Source organism: Achroia grisella, unplaced genomic scaffold (assembly GCF_030625045.1).
Source record: "Achroia grisella isolate CSIRO2021 unplaced genomic scaffold, CSIRO_AGI_Agris_v1 utg971, whole genome shotgun sequence".
NCBI lineage: Eukaryota > Metazoa > Arthropoda > Insecta > Lepidoptera > Pyralidae > Achroia > Achroia grisella.
Genome location: NW_026713077.1, coordinates 1111092 through 1127642, shown reverse-complemented (window position 1 = coordinate 1127642; position 16551 = coordinate 1111092). Strand labels below are relative to the sequence as shown.

Genomic DNA, 16551 nt, shown 5'->3' with positions numbered 1-16551 from the left:
GGCAGGCTCGGAAAAAACCTTCAATACTAGCCAGCAGTTCCTGAAGTTAACGCTTTCGGAACAAACTCTTAAAAAAAAACAAAATAAAGTTAGAAAGTTACTTATATATACAATTCTCGTGTCACAGTTTTCGTTCCCATACTCCTCCGAAACGGCTTGACCGATTCTCATGAAATTTTGTGAGCGTATTGAGTAGGTCTGTGAATCGGCCAACACAATCAGCCCTAAATTTTTTTTTATATTAACGCAAAACAACGTTATTAAATTTATGATGTTCAGACCTGTTACAATTTTGTTATGTGTATAATTTGTGTGTATCTCGGAGTTCATAGGGTCATTTGATCTCAATATAAATATGCAGAAGTGTGTTTGTACGTTCATTGTTAACCCGACCAGAGCAGTACCATAGTTACAATGAATTATTCTTGCGGTAAGTATTTTTACATTTGACAGCCAATGTGGTCTAGTGGTTTACGATACCGCTTTACTATTCAATAGTCGCGGGTTCGATTCCTCGCACGATACAGACATTTGTATTCATTTGTATGATTGTTTGTATCAGTCTGGATGTTTCCTACGTATAATATGTATTTATTTATCTATGTATTTATATTCTATTCTATTCTATTCTAACGGAAACGCTATATGACTGTAAAGTTTCATCAACAATCCTTGCGTAGTTACACACACACACACACACACACACACACACACACACACACACACACACACACACACACACACACACACACACACACACACACACACACACACACACACACACACACACACACACACACACACACACACACACACACACACACACACACACACACACACACACACACACACACACACACACACACACACACACACACACACACACACACACACACACACACACACACACACACACACACACACACACACACACACACACACACACACACACACACACACACACACACACACACGGGGGGGGGGGGGGGGGGGGGGGGGGGGGGGGGGGGGGGGGTTGTGTGAAAGAGTAACAAATATCCATCCATACATACTCCGATCGATTCCCCGACCAATTCAAATTGGTATCGAAATTACGACGGCCTGAGCCGAGGTTCGAACCCCTAGCGGTGCGCTCAGACTAAAGTCGTATCCGCCAGGCGGGAGTTGACCTTCAGCCGCTCCATCAGTCCTTCCGCGGGTTCGGAATGCCATCTGCACTCGCCCTCAATCGTCCGTTGAAGCTGTAAAGGCCAGCTGCGGCCAACAGCATTAGAGTAGTCCGAAAAAAACATCCTTACCCATACTCACAACCTTTAGCATTTATGATAGTAGTGAAAAGATAATCACACTATTTATCGAGCTTAGTATAATTAGTTTCGTCTCGTTTATTTGTGTTTATAATTATTTGTATTTTGTGTAATATATGTAGATATCTATAATAATTATATTTATATAATATCTACATATGTATTTGTATATATATATATATTATTTATGTTGATTTAATTTATTATTGTGTATTTTATTATAGTTATAATATAATTAGAACATTATTTAAATTGTTTAATTTTAAATGTTTTTTATTATTCTCAATTTTTGGACATTTCAACAAAATATTGTTAATTGCACATGTGTTACCAATTCACTAATAGTTATGCCTCACTGCCACACTTATCTCTTTTAGAGATAAGTCCATCTTTGCTCACTCTGTATATATTTAAGTTTACTACTGTATTTAAAAGTGCAATAAAGAATATGAATAACCTATATATTTTCAGTGATTATTCTGTTGGTCGTGTTGGTTTATGGATGTATTGCTGAACCTCGGTATTGTTTGCAAGACTATCAACCAGTTTGTGGCACCAACGGGGTTACCTATAGTAATCTCTGCACGTAAGTATAATATCTACTAGCCCTTCCTATCTTACTTGACGCTCACAGCTCTAATAGTTTAACGATCCGCTTTACTTCAATGGTCGTGGATTCGATGCTGATTCGATTTTAAAAATTCTTACATTGTTTCAAATATATTATCTCCGAGTACTGTAGGCTATATAACATCACGCTACGATCAATAGGAGTGAAGCAGCAATAAAAAATGTGGTAAAACATATTCATTTTGAGTGAAACTTTAAAATAAAAGAATAACTTTTTATGGATGATAATGGAATGGAGCGTCGGCTTGCGCTTACGCTGGAGTGGCACCAGTGGAAGATGATAAGATGAGCATAAGGTCAGGTCAGTTAGCCCATCGTGACAAATTTATTAAGAATTTATCACGATGGTTTCCATGGGGGAAACGCGTGGAGGTCAACCTGACATGTTACATTGCTAGCAATAAGATCAACAGTCCACATTACTAACAATCCCTTTTCCCCCTCTTATAGATTAGATTAGAAAAAAATAGCCTTACTAAAATGTGTAGAACAGTTTTTAAAGATAAATAAAAATTGGGATCGTGCGTGAAGTGCCCGTGCGGAAGCCGGGCGGGTTGCTAGTTCATATATAATTCAAGTAGTATGGAACTCTGCTTAGTTTAGCACTAGATGGTGATATGTTATATAAAGTGTGGTTTGTTAATTACAGCTTAGAGACAAGCGGAGCTCAGCTGAATTACCATGGAAGGTGCATTCAATGCACCTACGTCTAAACATGCCTATGAGAAATGACGTTATTTTTAGAAAATAGAAATTATATAATAATAATCTCAAGACAATTCACACAGCGCCATCTAGACCCAAGTTAAGTTAGCTAAAGCTTGTATAATGGGTACTAGATAACTGATACAAATACATAGATGTTTTTTATTTTGTAAATACATACATATTATACATAGAAAACACCCAGACCGATACAAACAATCATACTCATGAATACAAATGTTTGTGCCGTGCGAGGAATCAAACCCGCGACCATCGGTCGTAAAGCGGTGTGCTAGACCGCTAGACCACCGAGGTCGTCAATATATGTTGTGTATTGATATTGTATAATTTACTGATATATTATTTTGTTTCATTCCGCTATCATTAGCATGTGTGAGACCACAAATATTCAGTGCGGAAATCCGATCACCGCTACTGGAAGCATTACGACTTTGTTTAATGGTGATCAAGTTTCTATCGTTATTCACAAATATTCAATGCGGAAATCTGACCAACTAGATAGGGTACGGGATATACTCTTCAAGGGTTACGACCTTATACATGATAATGGCAGCAGAATTAAACAAAGTAATATAAATCATTTTGAATTTGTGGATTCCTTCAAAACAATACTGAATTTTATAAATAAAATACTACCACATTGAACTACATTTTATTGCAAAGCTATGGAAATTTAAATTATTCAGGTAGATTTTATAAATTCGTCTGCTTGGGTACCTCTATCTTACCTATTCTAATTACCGTAAAGCTACCATTAGCATGTGTGAGACTACAAAAATTCACGGTGGAAAGCTGACCAGCTTATTGTAGTCTAGTCGCTGAGCAGTCAACACTAGGATTCCAAACTCTATTCATTGCCTAATGATGAACAAAACACTTAATAACGGTCGGAATTTGATCACTAATTGAGAAGGTAACGCTTGAAATGAATTCAGAAAGCCGCAAAGCAGCTTTATGATCTGTTTCTAGAGGATGAACTATGCCAGTCAAAATATAGTATACAGTAACATCTTACTTCTCAGGTTTTGACGCCTGAAAGGGCGATGGGCGAATCGTATGATGTTATGTTTTTTTCATACAACTATTGTGGAAAATATGCATACAGCCGATCTGTTGGAAATCGAAGCCTATTGACGCACCATAGGTGTCACGTGCGAGTTGTCCAGCATTAAGAAACCATAATATAAAATTCCATGCCGTAGTTTCTATAGAAAACCTCGACGGCGAACTATATTTCCATTAAGTGTAGATGGAAGGAAAGATCTCCGAAACTTCAGTATCCGAGACCATCGAGTGGGTGGAGTTGAAGGTATGTACCTTCAACTTCACACACTGGAACCTCAGTGTTCATGTATATTATACTAGCTGACCCACGCGATTTCATCTGCATTACACTTATCATTATATATCGCCCAATTTACATAATATCTGTTTAAATTATAACCTATCTGTTATTCTGATGTATAAGCTACTGTAAAGTTTCATGAAAATCCGTTCAGTAATTTTTGAGTGAACGAGTAACAAACATCCATAATCACAAACTTTCGCATTTATAATATTAGTAAGATATACATATATAGTAGATCGAAGGGGGGAGTGTAAGCCTGTCTGTCATTTCAGTCGCATTAAAAAAAAGCAGAATACAACAAAGATACAAATGTTCACACTTTGATTAAACGATAATAAAATATAATTTTATGTACTTAAGATCTTAATCTTTTAATTTGGCATCAATTTATAACACTATGTTGCTATACAATACGTTCATATTATAGTTTAGGATTGGTTTAATATTATAGATTAGACCTGGTTTCGTCCGATTTTAAGGGTTTTCTTTTTTGTAATAAGACCATAGAGATCTCTGTCAAGATAGCTCTCAGATTTAGAACTTATGTTTTAATTAGTTTAGTAGTTTTATGTGGAATATCAACAAACAACCATTCATGCATACAAAACTTTCTCGTTTATAGTATTATTAGGAAGGATTTACCTGTCTCTCCAAATCTAAATAATTTATAACCCATGAATTAACAGATAATATACAAAATTATAGATAAAATATATTCTAGTTCGATATAAAACAACAATTTTATTTACCAAACGTTATTCCGTGAGGTGACAATAAAAACAAGTAACAACAATGAAGTATTTTGTTTGTAAGTATTATTAAAATTAATTTCTCGTGGTTTCATTCGTGTGAAATTTATAGGAGTAACCTACTTTTATTTTAGAAACTTCATTAGAATAAATATATTTAAATTTAAATATAAAAGATTAATACCATACAGACGCAGTCATTAGTAATACATAAATATATGTTTATATCGTAAATATATTTGTTTATTAAATTTATTCATACAGAAAAAAATATATACCAGAACAATGAACCTAAAACTAATAACCTTAAAAATATGATATAATAACTAAAATATATATTAACAGTCTCTTTAGGCAAGGTGCCGAAGATACTGGCAGCTCTACTCTTTGAATAGCTAGACTAATTCTTTGTTCATACCTGCCAGCTCTTCGGTCTTCTGTGATGTCGACTAACCATTTTGCTATTTCTTTAAAATGACTTATAGCGGTAGGACCCCACGGACCAAGGGTCTCGACACCGAATGGGTCAACAATTTGTTTATTTATTTATCTCCACTTTTGAATACATATATATATTTCCAGTGATTGCCTTCTTGATGATGTTGGCTTGTGTGAACGCTTTACGAATTTGTACAGCTGACTTCAATCCAGTATGCGGCACCAATGGAGTAACATACAGCAATCTATGTGTGTAAGTGTCACATTTTATATGTATACTAGTTGTCCCGGCAAACCTTGTTTTGCCATATAAATTAATAACGCTATAAAAAATAGAGGTTGGTGATAATAGAATAATATCACCAACCGTTTATTTGGTGGTCGGTAATAATAAATAGAGAAGGGTGAAAATTTAGGGTTGTATGTATTTTTTAAAGACACATAATAAAAAAATATAAATAAAAAATGTTGCCCAAAAAATGAAAACGTAATGTTAGGGGTGGACAACACTTATCACTTAGGGTTATGAAAAATAGATAGTAGCCGATTCTCGGACCTATTGAATATGCATATAAAATTTCATAAAAATCGGTCAAGCCGTTTCAGAGGAGTATGGTAACTAACATTGTGACACGAGAATTTTATATATAAAAAGATATACTCTCGTTTGTCAATATTGTGATAACTAGTGACCGCTCAAAAGTATGAATATTATTAGTAGCACAGCCTAAACCACTGGGTGGATCGGGCTGTAATTTGGCATGCAGGTAGATGTTATGACGTAGGCACCGCTAAGAAAGGATTTTGTTTAATTCTGCCCCTAAGGGGATAAAATAGAGGATGAAAGTTTGTATGAAACTTTGTCAATTTTAAACCGATCTGGCTGAGATTTTGCATGCATAAAGCTAGTATGACGTAGGCATTCCCTAAGAAAGGATTTTGATAAATTCCACCCCTAAGGCAATAAATTAACGCGAGCGAAGTCGCGGGCAAAAGCTAGTACAATATATAAATTACTTGGATAACAGCACAAAAAACAAACCGCGATTCGCTGATTTGGCAATTGACAATATTTACACTATTTGGCATTTGTTATGTATCAGTCGTGTAATATAATAGTAATTTATTTATTTATTTAATTCAGACACCTAATGGCCCACATTATAAATACCTTACACACTAACATACATATGAAAGGTTTTAAATTCAATATAAAAATATAATATAATACTGTAATGTGAGTCATGTTTTTTTTAAATAATTAAATGTATTTTTTACACGTAATTAAAAAACATAGCATTCTGCGCTCTATATAAACTATAAGAGAGCCAAATTTCATGCTACTCTGTCCACACAATTTTCATACAAAGTTTTTACTTTATGTATTAATATTATGGTACAATAATAATATTCATTCAAGTCATACAACGGCATATTGTACCAAGTAAACACTTAAATACATTTTTTTTAAAATACATATGGTGCATTACTTATGTATATTTATATTCTATATATTTATAATTATCTTATATTATGTTCCCGCGACTTCGTCTGCGTGGAATTTAACTTTATTTTTCTAAAATAAAAGTAGCCTAATTTACTCCTTATTACATAAACTACCTGCCAAAAAAGTCCCGTCAAAATCGATCCCGTCATTTCAGAGATTAGCCCGAACAAACAGACAGACAGACAGACAAAAACCGTATTTATATTCATATGCATGTAGTAAAAAACTGTTATTTCAATATTACATACAGACACTCCAATTTTATTTATATGTATAGATATATAAATAATATCTTATATATTATTTTCTATATTTATATATAAAAACACCTAGACTAATACAAGCCATCATACTCATGAATACAAAAGATTATATAGATGTGTGGACTAACTGTCCGTAGGTGGAAATACAATTAGAATATGGTCATTAAAAATTATATTCTGTTCCACATTTTATCGTTATTATCTATTAATTGACCTCTGGAAGTATATTTTGTACATAAATTAAGAAGAATTATATGAGACGGGAATTCCCTCGTACACTATTGGAAAAAACAATGTACTGGTCAACTGAGATAGTGAGTTCTACCGTTATCAAAAACTAACTTATGGGATATATCATTGCGATACAAACAATCATTTGGATGTTTTTTATATATACTAGGTGTCCCGGCGAATGTTGTATTGCCATATAAATTAAAATCGTTATTAAAAAATAGGGGTTGATGCTATAAGGGTGAAAATTTGGGATTGCATGTATTTTTCAATCCTAAATAATAATAAAATATTATGTCGGAAAAATAAAAAAAATATATTTAGGGGTGGATATCCCTTACCATTTAGGGTTTTGAAAAATAGATAGTAGCCGATTCTCAGACCTACTAAATATGCATATAAAATTTCATAAAAATCGATTAAACCGTTTGGGAGGAGTATGGTAAGTAATGTGTGTGACACGAGAATTTTATATATAAGACTATGTTTTGCTCGCGGCTTCGCTCGCGTTAATTTATCCCTTTAGGGGAGGAATTTATCAAAATCCTTTCTTAGGGGATGGCTAAGTTATAGTAGCTTTATGCAAGATTAGTCTCATCCCAATTGGTTTAAAATTGACGAAGTTTCATATAAACTTTCATCCCATATTTTATCCCCTTGGGGGTAGAATTAAACAAAATCCTTTCTTAGCGGATGCCTACGTCATAACATATACTTGCATGCCAAATTTCAACCCAATCCGTCCAGTGGTTTGGGCTGTGCGTTGATAGATCACTATGTCAGTCACCTTTGAGTTATATATATTTAGATATATATTATGTGTACAAAAAAAATGTACCTATGTATTCACATCAGTTGTCCACTACCATAACACAAGCTCTGCTTACCTTGGGACTAGATGACGCTGTGTGAATTGTCCAGGGTTATTGTCATTTCCTGCCCATACATTACTATTCTATTAATTACAGCTTGGAGATTGACGAAGCGGAAGTAGCATATGCTGGCATATGCGGGGAGCCTTTCAAATGAAGATTTATCTGAAACCCTATAGTTGCTAAGAAACCATATTAATTATGCTAAATATTCACCGTTCTCATATTTAATAAACTATTTATATTACATTGAAGTCCTCGGTGGCCTTGCACTGTAATACACCGCCTTATGTCCCATGGTCGCGGGTTTGTTCTCACACGATGCAAACATTCATAAACATTGTATTTAATCTGTAATTATCTGTATCTAAATAAAATTTTATGGAATTTGTGAAGAGAAAATAAACTTATTTGTTCTAGTGACTATTTTTTTCTGAATTTATTTACATACGAGCTGTTCCCGCTTCTTCATCCGCGTGAAATTTAACTTTATTTTCTAAAATATAACTAGCTTAAATTACTCCTTATTACATCAGCTACCTGCCAAAAAAAACTCTCGTCAAAATCGGTCCAGCCATTTCAGAGATTAGCCGGAACAAACTGACAGACAATAATTGTAAAAAATGATATTTTGGTGTATGTACCGTATTTATATTCATATGCATGTAGTAAAAAACGGTTATTTCAATTATAGATGTATATGCATATATGAAAAGAACAATTTAAATTGGTCAGGTTTTCTTTTGTATAAACAACAATTTGTCGTATTTTAGTTAGTATTAAAATATATTGCGTAGTTTATTAAAAGATTGCAGAGAAATATACAGACAAAAGCAGCGATGTTGCTTTGTTCAATTTATGACGACTATATCTTTTACAAATGTGCAAACAATGCTACTGTATTTTTAAATTTAATAACACATATACGTCCATACAAAAAAAATAGCTAATCTATACAACAAAATAATATAAAATGTCTGTCTGTAATTTCAAATTAACTGATTCCAGTTGTTTTAAAAATTAGTACGAATAAATAGACATATAGACGGACAGTCGAAGTCACCCTTATCATGTGTATATACCGTATTTATATTCATACGCATGTAGTATAAAACGGTTATTTCAATATTACAAACAGACACTCCAATTTTATTTATATGTATAGGTATTTTTTTTTAATAATATATATACGCGAAAGTTTGTAAGTATGAATGCTTGTTACCCTCTCACGCAAAAACTACTGAACGGATTTTGATGAAACTTTACAGTAATATAGCTTATGTATACATCATAATAATATACATAAGCTATACATGCAGGTGAAACCGCGGGCACAGCTATTATAATACATTGATGTATTCGGTACATAGATTATAATTAATTAATAATGTAGATAACGATGATGTTATCTATTTATTATCTATTTGCGATACTTTACATATTTCCAAATAAATACTTTGAACAACAGCTGTACATATAGATTGAAAATATTGTAGTCACAATGAAGTGTTTGTGTTGTAAGTTTGTTTTGATACATTTTAATTAATTTGTATGTGATATTGTGTGTAATATGGATGATAATGGAATAAATAGTGCGCGTGATATTTCCACCTGGAGTTCTTTTAATGAGTGATCATGGAATGGTACACCCTGAGCGATAACGGTTTACGCTGGTGGGCCACCAGTTGAGGATGATAGGATAAGCATGAGGTCAGGTCAGTTAGCACATCGTTACGTATTCACCAGTAATTGGTAATAACAGTATCCAGGAAAACCAAAAGAGGATAAAACGTGCAATGGACTGGAATTGTTGATCTTTATAACTAAATAGCTACTCGCCTTGGCTTCGCACGGGTGTCCATGTATATAAACCTTCCTTTTAAATCACACTATCTATTAGAAACCGCTTCAAAGTCCGTTGTGTAGTTTTAAAGTTTTTAGCATACATAGGGACAGAGAGCGACAGCGACTTTGTTTTATACTATGTAATATGAATTTGAATGAAATGAAATCAATATTTATTGCTTAAAATGTGGTACATATGTGGTTTTTAAGGTCTTTAGAATTAGTTTCACACATTTTGTCATTTCTGACATGCAACAGACAAAACAGATGTCAATTTTGGTTATTATTCGTTAGTCAATATTAAGTACGTACATTATTTATAATATGAATATGTCAATTTCGTATTAATGAATTATTTATAAATTAGACATGTCAATGTTTTTAATTAAGTAAGTACTCCTAAATAATAATATAATAATATAATGGTAATGACTAGCTGACCTTCGCAACTTCTGCGTTTAATTTCCCCACCTTATGCAATATTTAAATATTTTTTATTGCTGCTCCGGGTCTATTGGTCGTGGCGTGCTATTATATATCTTAAAGCCTTCCTCGACCAATGGACTAACCATAACAAAAATAATTTTTAATTCGAACCAGTATTTCTGGAGATTATTGCGTTCTAACTAACTCTTCAGCTTTATCATCACTACATAGTATAAAATAAAGTCGCTGTCGCTGTCTGTCGGTCCCTCTGTGCGCTTAAATCTTTAAAACTACATACGCATCGGATTTTGAAGCGCTTTTTTTAATTTCCATACAAACTTTCATCCAGTGTTTTATTTTACCACCTTAAGAGAAACATTTTTACAAACTTTGTATATTTATTTCATTTAATCAACAGCCTCTAGATTGATTAATGACGACACTTCCATACAAACTTTCATCTCTTCTTTCAATTCCTTACAACTCTTTTTTCGCAATAAAAAGTATATGTCCTTTCTCAGGGTCTAGATAATATGTGTACCAAATTTCATTTAAATCGGTTAAGTACTTTTGGCGTGAAAGACAGACAGACAGAGTTACTTTCGCATTTTTTAACATTAGTAAGGATAAGGATTCATTGAATAAATAAATAACATGGCAAACTTATTTCCAGTATTCGTCTTCTTGTTCGCTATGACTCAAGTGCAGGGTCAAGCGCAGCCTTATAACTGCATTGAGTATTACTACCCCGTGTGTGGGACTGATGGAGTAACTTATTCTAATCCCTGCTAGTAAGTAAAATACGCTCAGAAACTACTTTTAATAGTAAATGTTTCTGGACAATACATACAGCGCCATCTAGTCAAATTAAACAATTTTTTTAGATGGATTTTGACACAACTTTAACCGAAATCTAAAAGAGTAAACGATAAAGATTCACTCGCTTGGTCTGCATCCATTTTAATATTTAACCTATTTATAGATAGATATATAATGAGTAGATATACAATGAGTTCCTAAATGCAAAATATATTTAAGGTAATTCTAATTTATGTCAATGAAAAACAAATTGCTATGCATAATTTATTTTAACGCTGGACAATCACCACAACGCCTTCTCGTCCCAAGCTAAGCAGAACTTGTGTTATGGGTACTAGACAACTGATATAAATACTAAAATACATTTTTTTTTATAATTTACACATAGATAATATGCATAGAAAACGCCCAGACTGATACAAACAATTACACTTATATAATACAAATGTTTGTACCATGTGAGGAATTGAACTTTCGACCATCGGAAGTAAAGCAGTATGCTCAACTGCTAGATCACCGAGGCAGTAAATATTCTACAATCAACACATATCACAGTTACAGTCTACGATCCTGTTCCACTGTTACCATTAAAATATTTATAATTAAATTTAATTAACATTAATTAGACTGTTTCCTTTTGATTAAATTGCATTATCATATGCTGGTGATCACTCTATTCTAATAATATAATTTGAATTTAAAAATGTATCTGTATTTTTGTAATAACTTACAAGCTCATTTGAAAAGTATACGAGTAAGAGCTGAGTTTCTTGTCAGTTCTCCTTGGCTCGAATGTACTCTGAATTGACGCTAGATTTTTACATATCATAAGAGTCTGTAAGAAACCTACGAAGATATAACATGAATAAAGATATTTTGTATTTGATTTTTTAAATTTTAAATACTTTTATAACTACAATACTGAGATAAACCTTCTTGAAGGTCGTCCAAAATTGACAGCAAGGACGTCTCATTGCTTGTATTTTAAGAAGCGATTAAGTTTTACTTTTATTCTGAGGTAAACATTGAACAAAGTCGTCAGAGAGGCAACCTCATCTTTGTATTGTAAGTTGATGATAAAAATATTATCTTATAAGTTTTAGATAATTAAAAAATAATATTTGTTTCAGCTTGTCATTGGCAGGCGTTCAACTTGCGTACATGGGTCGATGCCGCGAAAGTATCGACAGGGAATATGTATTTGTATATAATTATGTAGATGTGTGATTGCCATGCATGAAAATCATATAAAATAAAAAAAATTGTGACCTGAATAAGACCTTTTTTTTAATTTTAGATAATTTTATTTATTTGAGCGACCAACAAGACACACTATGAAGGCTGTTGTAACTGACTAATCAGATATGTATTTTATATTCTAAATTTGTATTTGAATTTATAGTTCTTTTATATTAAATTCTTGTTTTTGATACTTCAATTCCTTTTATTCTGTTATGTCTTTGTCTTATATATAAAATTCATGCAGTAATAAGAAAAAATGAAATTTGTAGGTATTGAACGGAGAAAAATATATATTTCATCTCCCTAAATGTTAGGGTTAGTCCACCCTTAAATTTTTATTTTTATTTTTATTTTAAAATACAAAAAAAAAATTTGCCGGGACAGCTGGACTATTAATATATTATTTTTCTCCGTTTACCTAGTCTTTTTTCTTATTACTCATGAATAAACTACAATAAAGACAACAAGATGACACAATTATTATCCCTCAAAAAGTTCAGGATATACCTAGTGTTGACTTAATTACTGTGATGCCACGGAATGCGTAATATATAGAGATGTTTATATATTATATATATTATGTATTGTATATGTATATGTTATATTATTAGAGAATTCTATTTTAGTTTAACATTTGTGTATATTGTAATTTATACAATCAATGTTATTGGTCACTATTTAGATTTAAACTAACCAAATATAAGAGAATGCCTATAGTATTAAGTCCTAAATAATTTATCATTAATAAAAAATAACTAAAAAACCCCTAAATTTTGGATCATCACCACTTACGGTCATAAAAAAAATAAGACTAAAAAATAAATTATAAATATCTGGGTGAATCATCACCAATTCTTGATACGACACGACTCCCATACAACATTAAAACAACATTTTATATTAAGTAATCTTGTCCAGAGATATTTTTATACTATAATACAACATTATTTCTTAATAAATTTTTTATTGTAGATCTGATACAGTTACCATGTAAATTTGTCAATTAATAATTACATTGTAATATAATTACAAATATTTTCATTCAACATTCCCCGTCATGTGCCAATCCAACGCCAGCTTGGCGCAACCTAAGATAACAAAATAAAATTATATTAATTGTATGCATCTTAGATTTTCTATCATGAATTCAGCATTATATATAATAAATTTAGTATTATATTAAATAAAATACAAATAATATAGTTTTCTATAAATGATATTTATTCTGTTAACTCAAAGGAATATAAAAATCTGAATTAAATTGACTACAATATCTTACATAAATTAATTTGATTTCTAATTGAATTTATTTACAAACAAAACTTTCTTCTTCCTTCATATGTTTATGTTTAATTTAGATAAACAAGGTTATTATAAAATAAAACAATTTTAGAACAGAATATAAATATTTGACATAGATGATATATGATATGATAATAATGGGCTAACTGACTTGACCTCATGCTCATCTTATCGTCCTCCACTAGTGTCTATTGTCATAAAAAAATACTCACAAGCAAAGATTGCTGTATGTAACACCATCAACACCACAGACAGGATGCCACAGAAAAGAGCAGATTTCAGCGCCATTATTTAGCGAAAACATTGCAAGTAAGAACATTAATACTGAAAAAAAATATTAAAAGATGAATGTAAATAGGTTAACCGAGGTTCAGTCCTCCTCCACCGTTTAAAAAAACATTCCAGAACATTCTGAATCGAGCAACCAGGGTCATCATTATCAACGTCTTTGTGACATACTCGACCCAGTGGCTTTGCGTTTAGTGCATTTTATCTTAGTGTATTTTCTACCATAGTGTGTGTTCTGAGGAATTATTCAGATTTTTCGCATACATATCTGTTTGTGTTGTGTCTCGTTAATCTTTGAAAAGGCGGAAACAATTCGACGGGCCTTCCACTATAGATAGCTAATGTTATAAAGCTAGAAAAAGTAATTTTTAGCTATTTTAATTTTAGAAATTTTATTTAATTTAACTCCGCGGTAACTTTGGCTACTTTCTTACTAGTAAAAAAATATAAAGGCGCGGAGGAATTTGGTTATATATTTAAATAAACTCACCGTAAAAGTACATCATGGTGAATGAAACTTATTATCACTAATAACGACAAATATATTTTGCCTTTTTATATACCAACACGACAAAGGAAATATTTTTTATTATAATCCGATATCAGCTGCATGTACTTGTAAATTGTATACAAGTTGTTTTTACATCGGTTGTCGGTGTTACATATTCTAATTTGCGTATGACTTCAATACATATTAATTAGTTTCCTGAATAAACTGTAAAACTGTTTACTGAATTACATAAATTATAACATATATACACAATGCAGTATGATAATAAACATAATTAACGCCATAAATCGTAAAAAATCAAGCAAAAGCTAAGTTAATGAGAGAACAATAATAATAACATATTATATTGTTGTATTATGTTTTCTACTATTGTATTTTCTACTTCGGGTATTGTACCAAAAACACTTAAAAATAGCCTGCAAACACTAACTATTCACCCTAGTAAAACATATCTCTTACAAAAAGCCACTATGCTGAATACCTGTCGCATAATTAGAAAATTCCTGACTTCCTCAATAATAATAATACAATAGCAAAAGGACATACAACCCTACATTTTCACCCTTCTACCACCAACCCCTATTTTTTAATACCGCTTTTAATTTATGAGGCAAAACAACGTTTGCCGGGTCTATATAATTATTTGTCCGGATAATTTATGTAAATACAAGTATTTTTGTGGAAGGAGAGTGTGTGCTCTACCCCCATATGCAGTAATACCCCCAGGCCTCTACACAACGCCCCCATTTCTCTTACCGTCCCCCTTTAGGCCTGTAGCGCCCACAAGGGTGCGTTATCGTCCACTTTGGAAAAGGCTGATATAGAGTATCTGTATGTAATAAATTGATTTTTCCACTAAATCAATGGAATACTAAATTTAGAAAATTAAAACAACATGACGTTAATTAATATTTTATTGAAATTATATTACTGTTGCCGTATATGTTCGCATTAAACCACTAAATATATTGTGATGTATATATATATATATATCGACTTAGTTGGCGGAGCGACAACATATGTATGGTTGCGGGTAAAAGCTGGACGGGATAGGCTGAAGATAGTGTTCAGTGGCGTTCACCTAACTAGGCAGATATTATAATATATATTTATTTTTTATACTACGATGGTTTACAAGTTTACGGCCCATCTGATGGTATAAGGTTACCGTAGCCTATGGACGCCTGAAACACCAGGGGTGTCACTTGCGCGTCAATCCTAAATACACATAATATATTACTGTCAACATTCTCCTTCGTGTGCCAAATCAACGCCGGCTTCGTTCAACCTAAAAAAAAAATAGAAATTATTATTGACATTTTTACTAGTTCACGCAAAAACTACTCGAATTATTGTAATTAAGTTATTCTCAATTTGACCACAGATAACAGAGAGAGACAAAAGAGTATATATACGTGTAAGTATCAAATACGTGGTAGTTTGTATATTTTTTTTTCATTCGTTTAATGTATATTTTATGTATTATTTTGTGTTATGTATTATGTTATTATTTTCTATATTTAGCAAAGTTAATACATAGTTACAATACACATATATCTTATATATAAAATTCTCGTGTCACAGTTTTCGTTCCCATACTCCTCCGAAACAGCTTTACCGATTCTCATGAAATTTTGTGAGCGTATTGAGTAGGTCTGAGAATCGGCCAACATCTATTTTTCATCCCCCTAAATGTTAGGGGTAGTCCACCCCTAAATTTATTTTTTATTTTTTAGTCAAAATTTTTAGTTTCTATTTTTTTATACAAAACATACAACATACAAAAATACATACAATCCTAAATTTTCACCCTTCTATCATCAACCCCTATTTTTTTATAGCGTTATTAATTTATATGGCAAAACAACGTTTGCCGGGACAGCTAGTTATATATAAAATTATCATGTCACAATGTTAGTTACCATACTTCACTGTAACCGTTTGACCGATTTTTAAGAAATTTTATATGCATATTCAGTAGGTCTGAGAATCGGCTACTATCTATTTTTCGTACCCCTAAGTGATAAGTGTTGGTCCACCCCTAACA

At 32.2% G+C, this 16551-nt stretch overlaps 1 long non-coding RNA gene across 1 annotated transcript; it reads left to right on the top strand.

The window, feature by feature from the left end:
* The first annotated feature begins 356 nt into the window (after window positions 1–356).
* On the top strand, window positions 357–2970 carry LOC131854233 (uncharacterized). Its single transcript, XR_009358023.1, has 3 exons — window positions 357–430; window positions 1779–1893; window positions 2587–2970. It is a non-coding gene; the product is annotated as an uncharacterized LOC131854233 (long non-coding RNA).
* Window positions 2971–16551: the final 13581 nt, after the last annotated feature.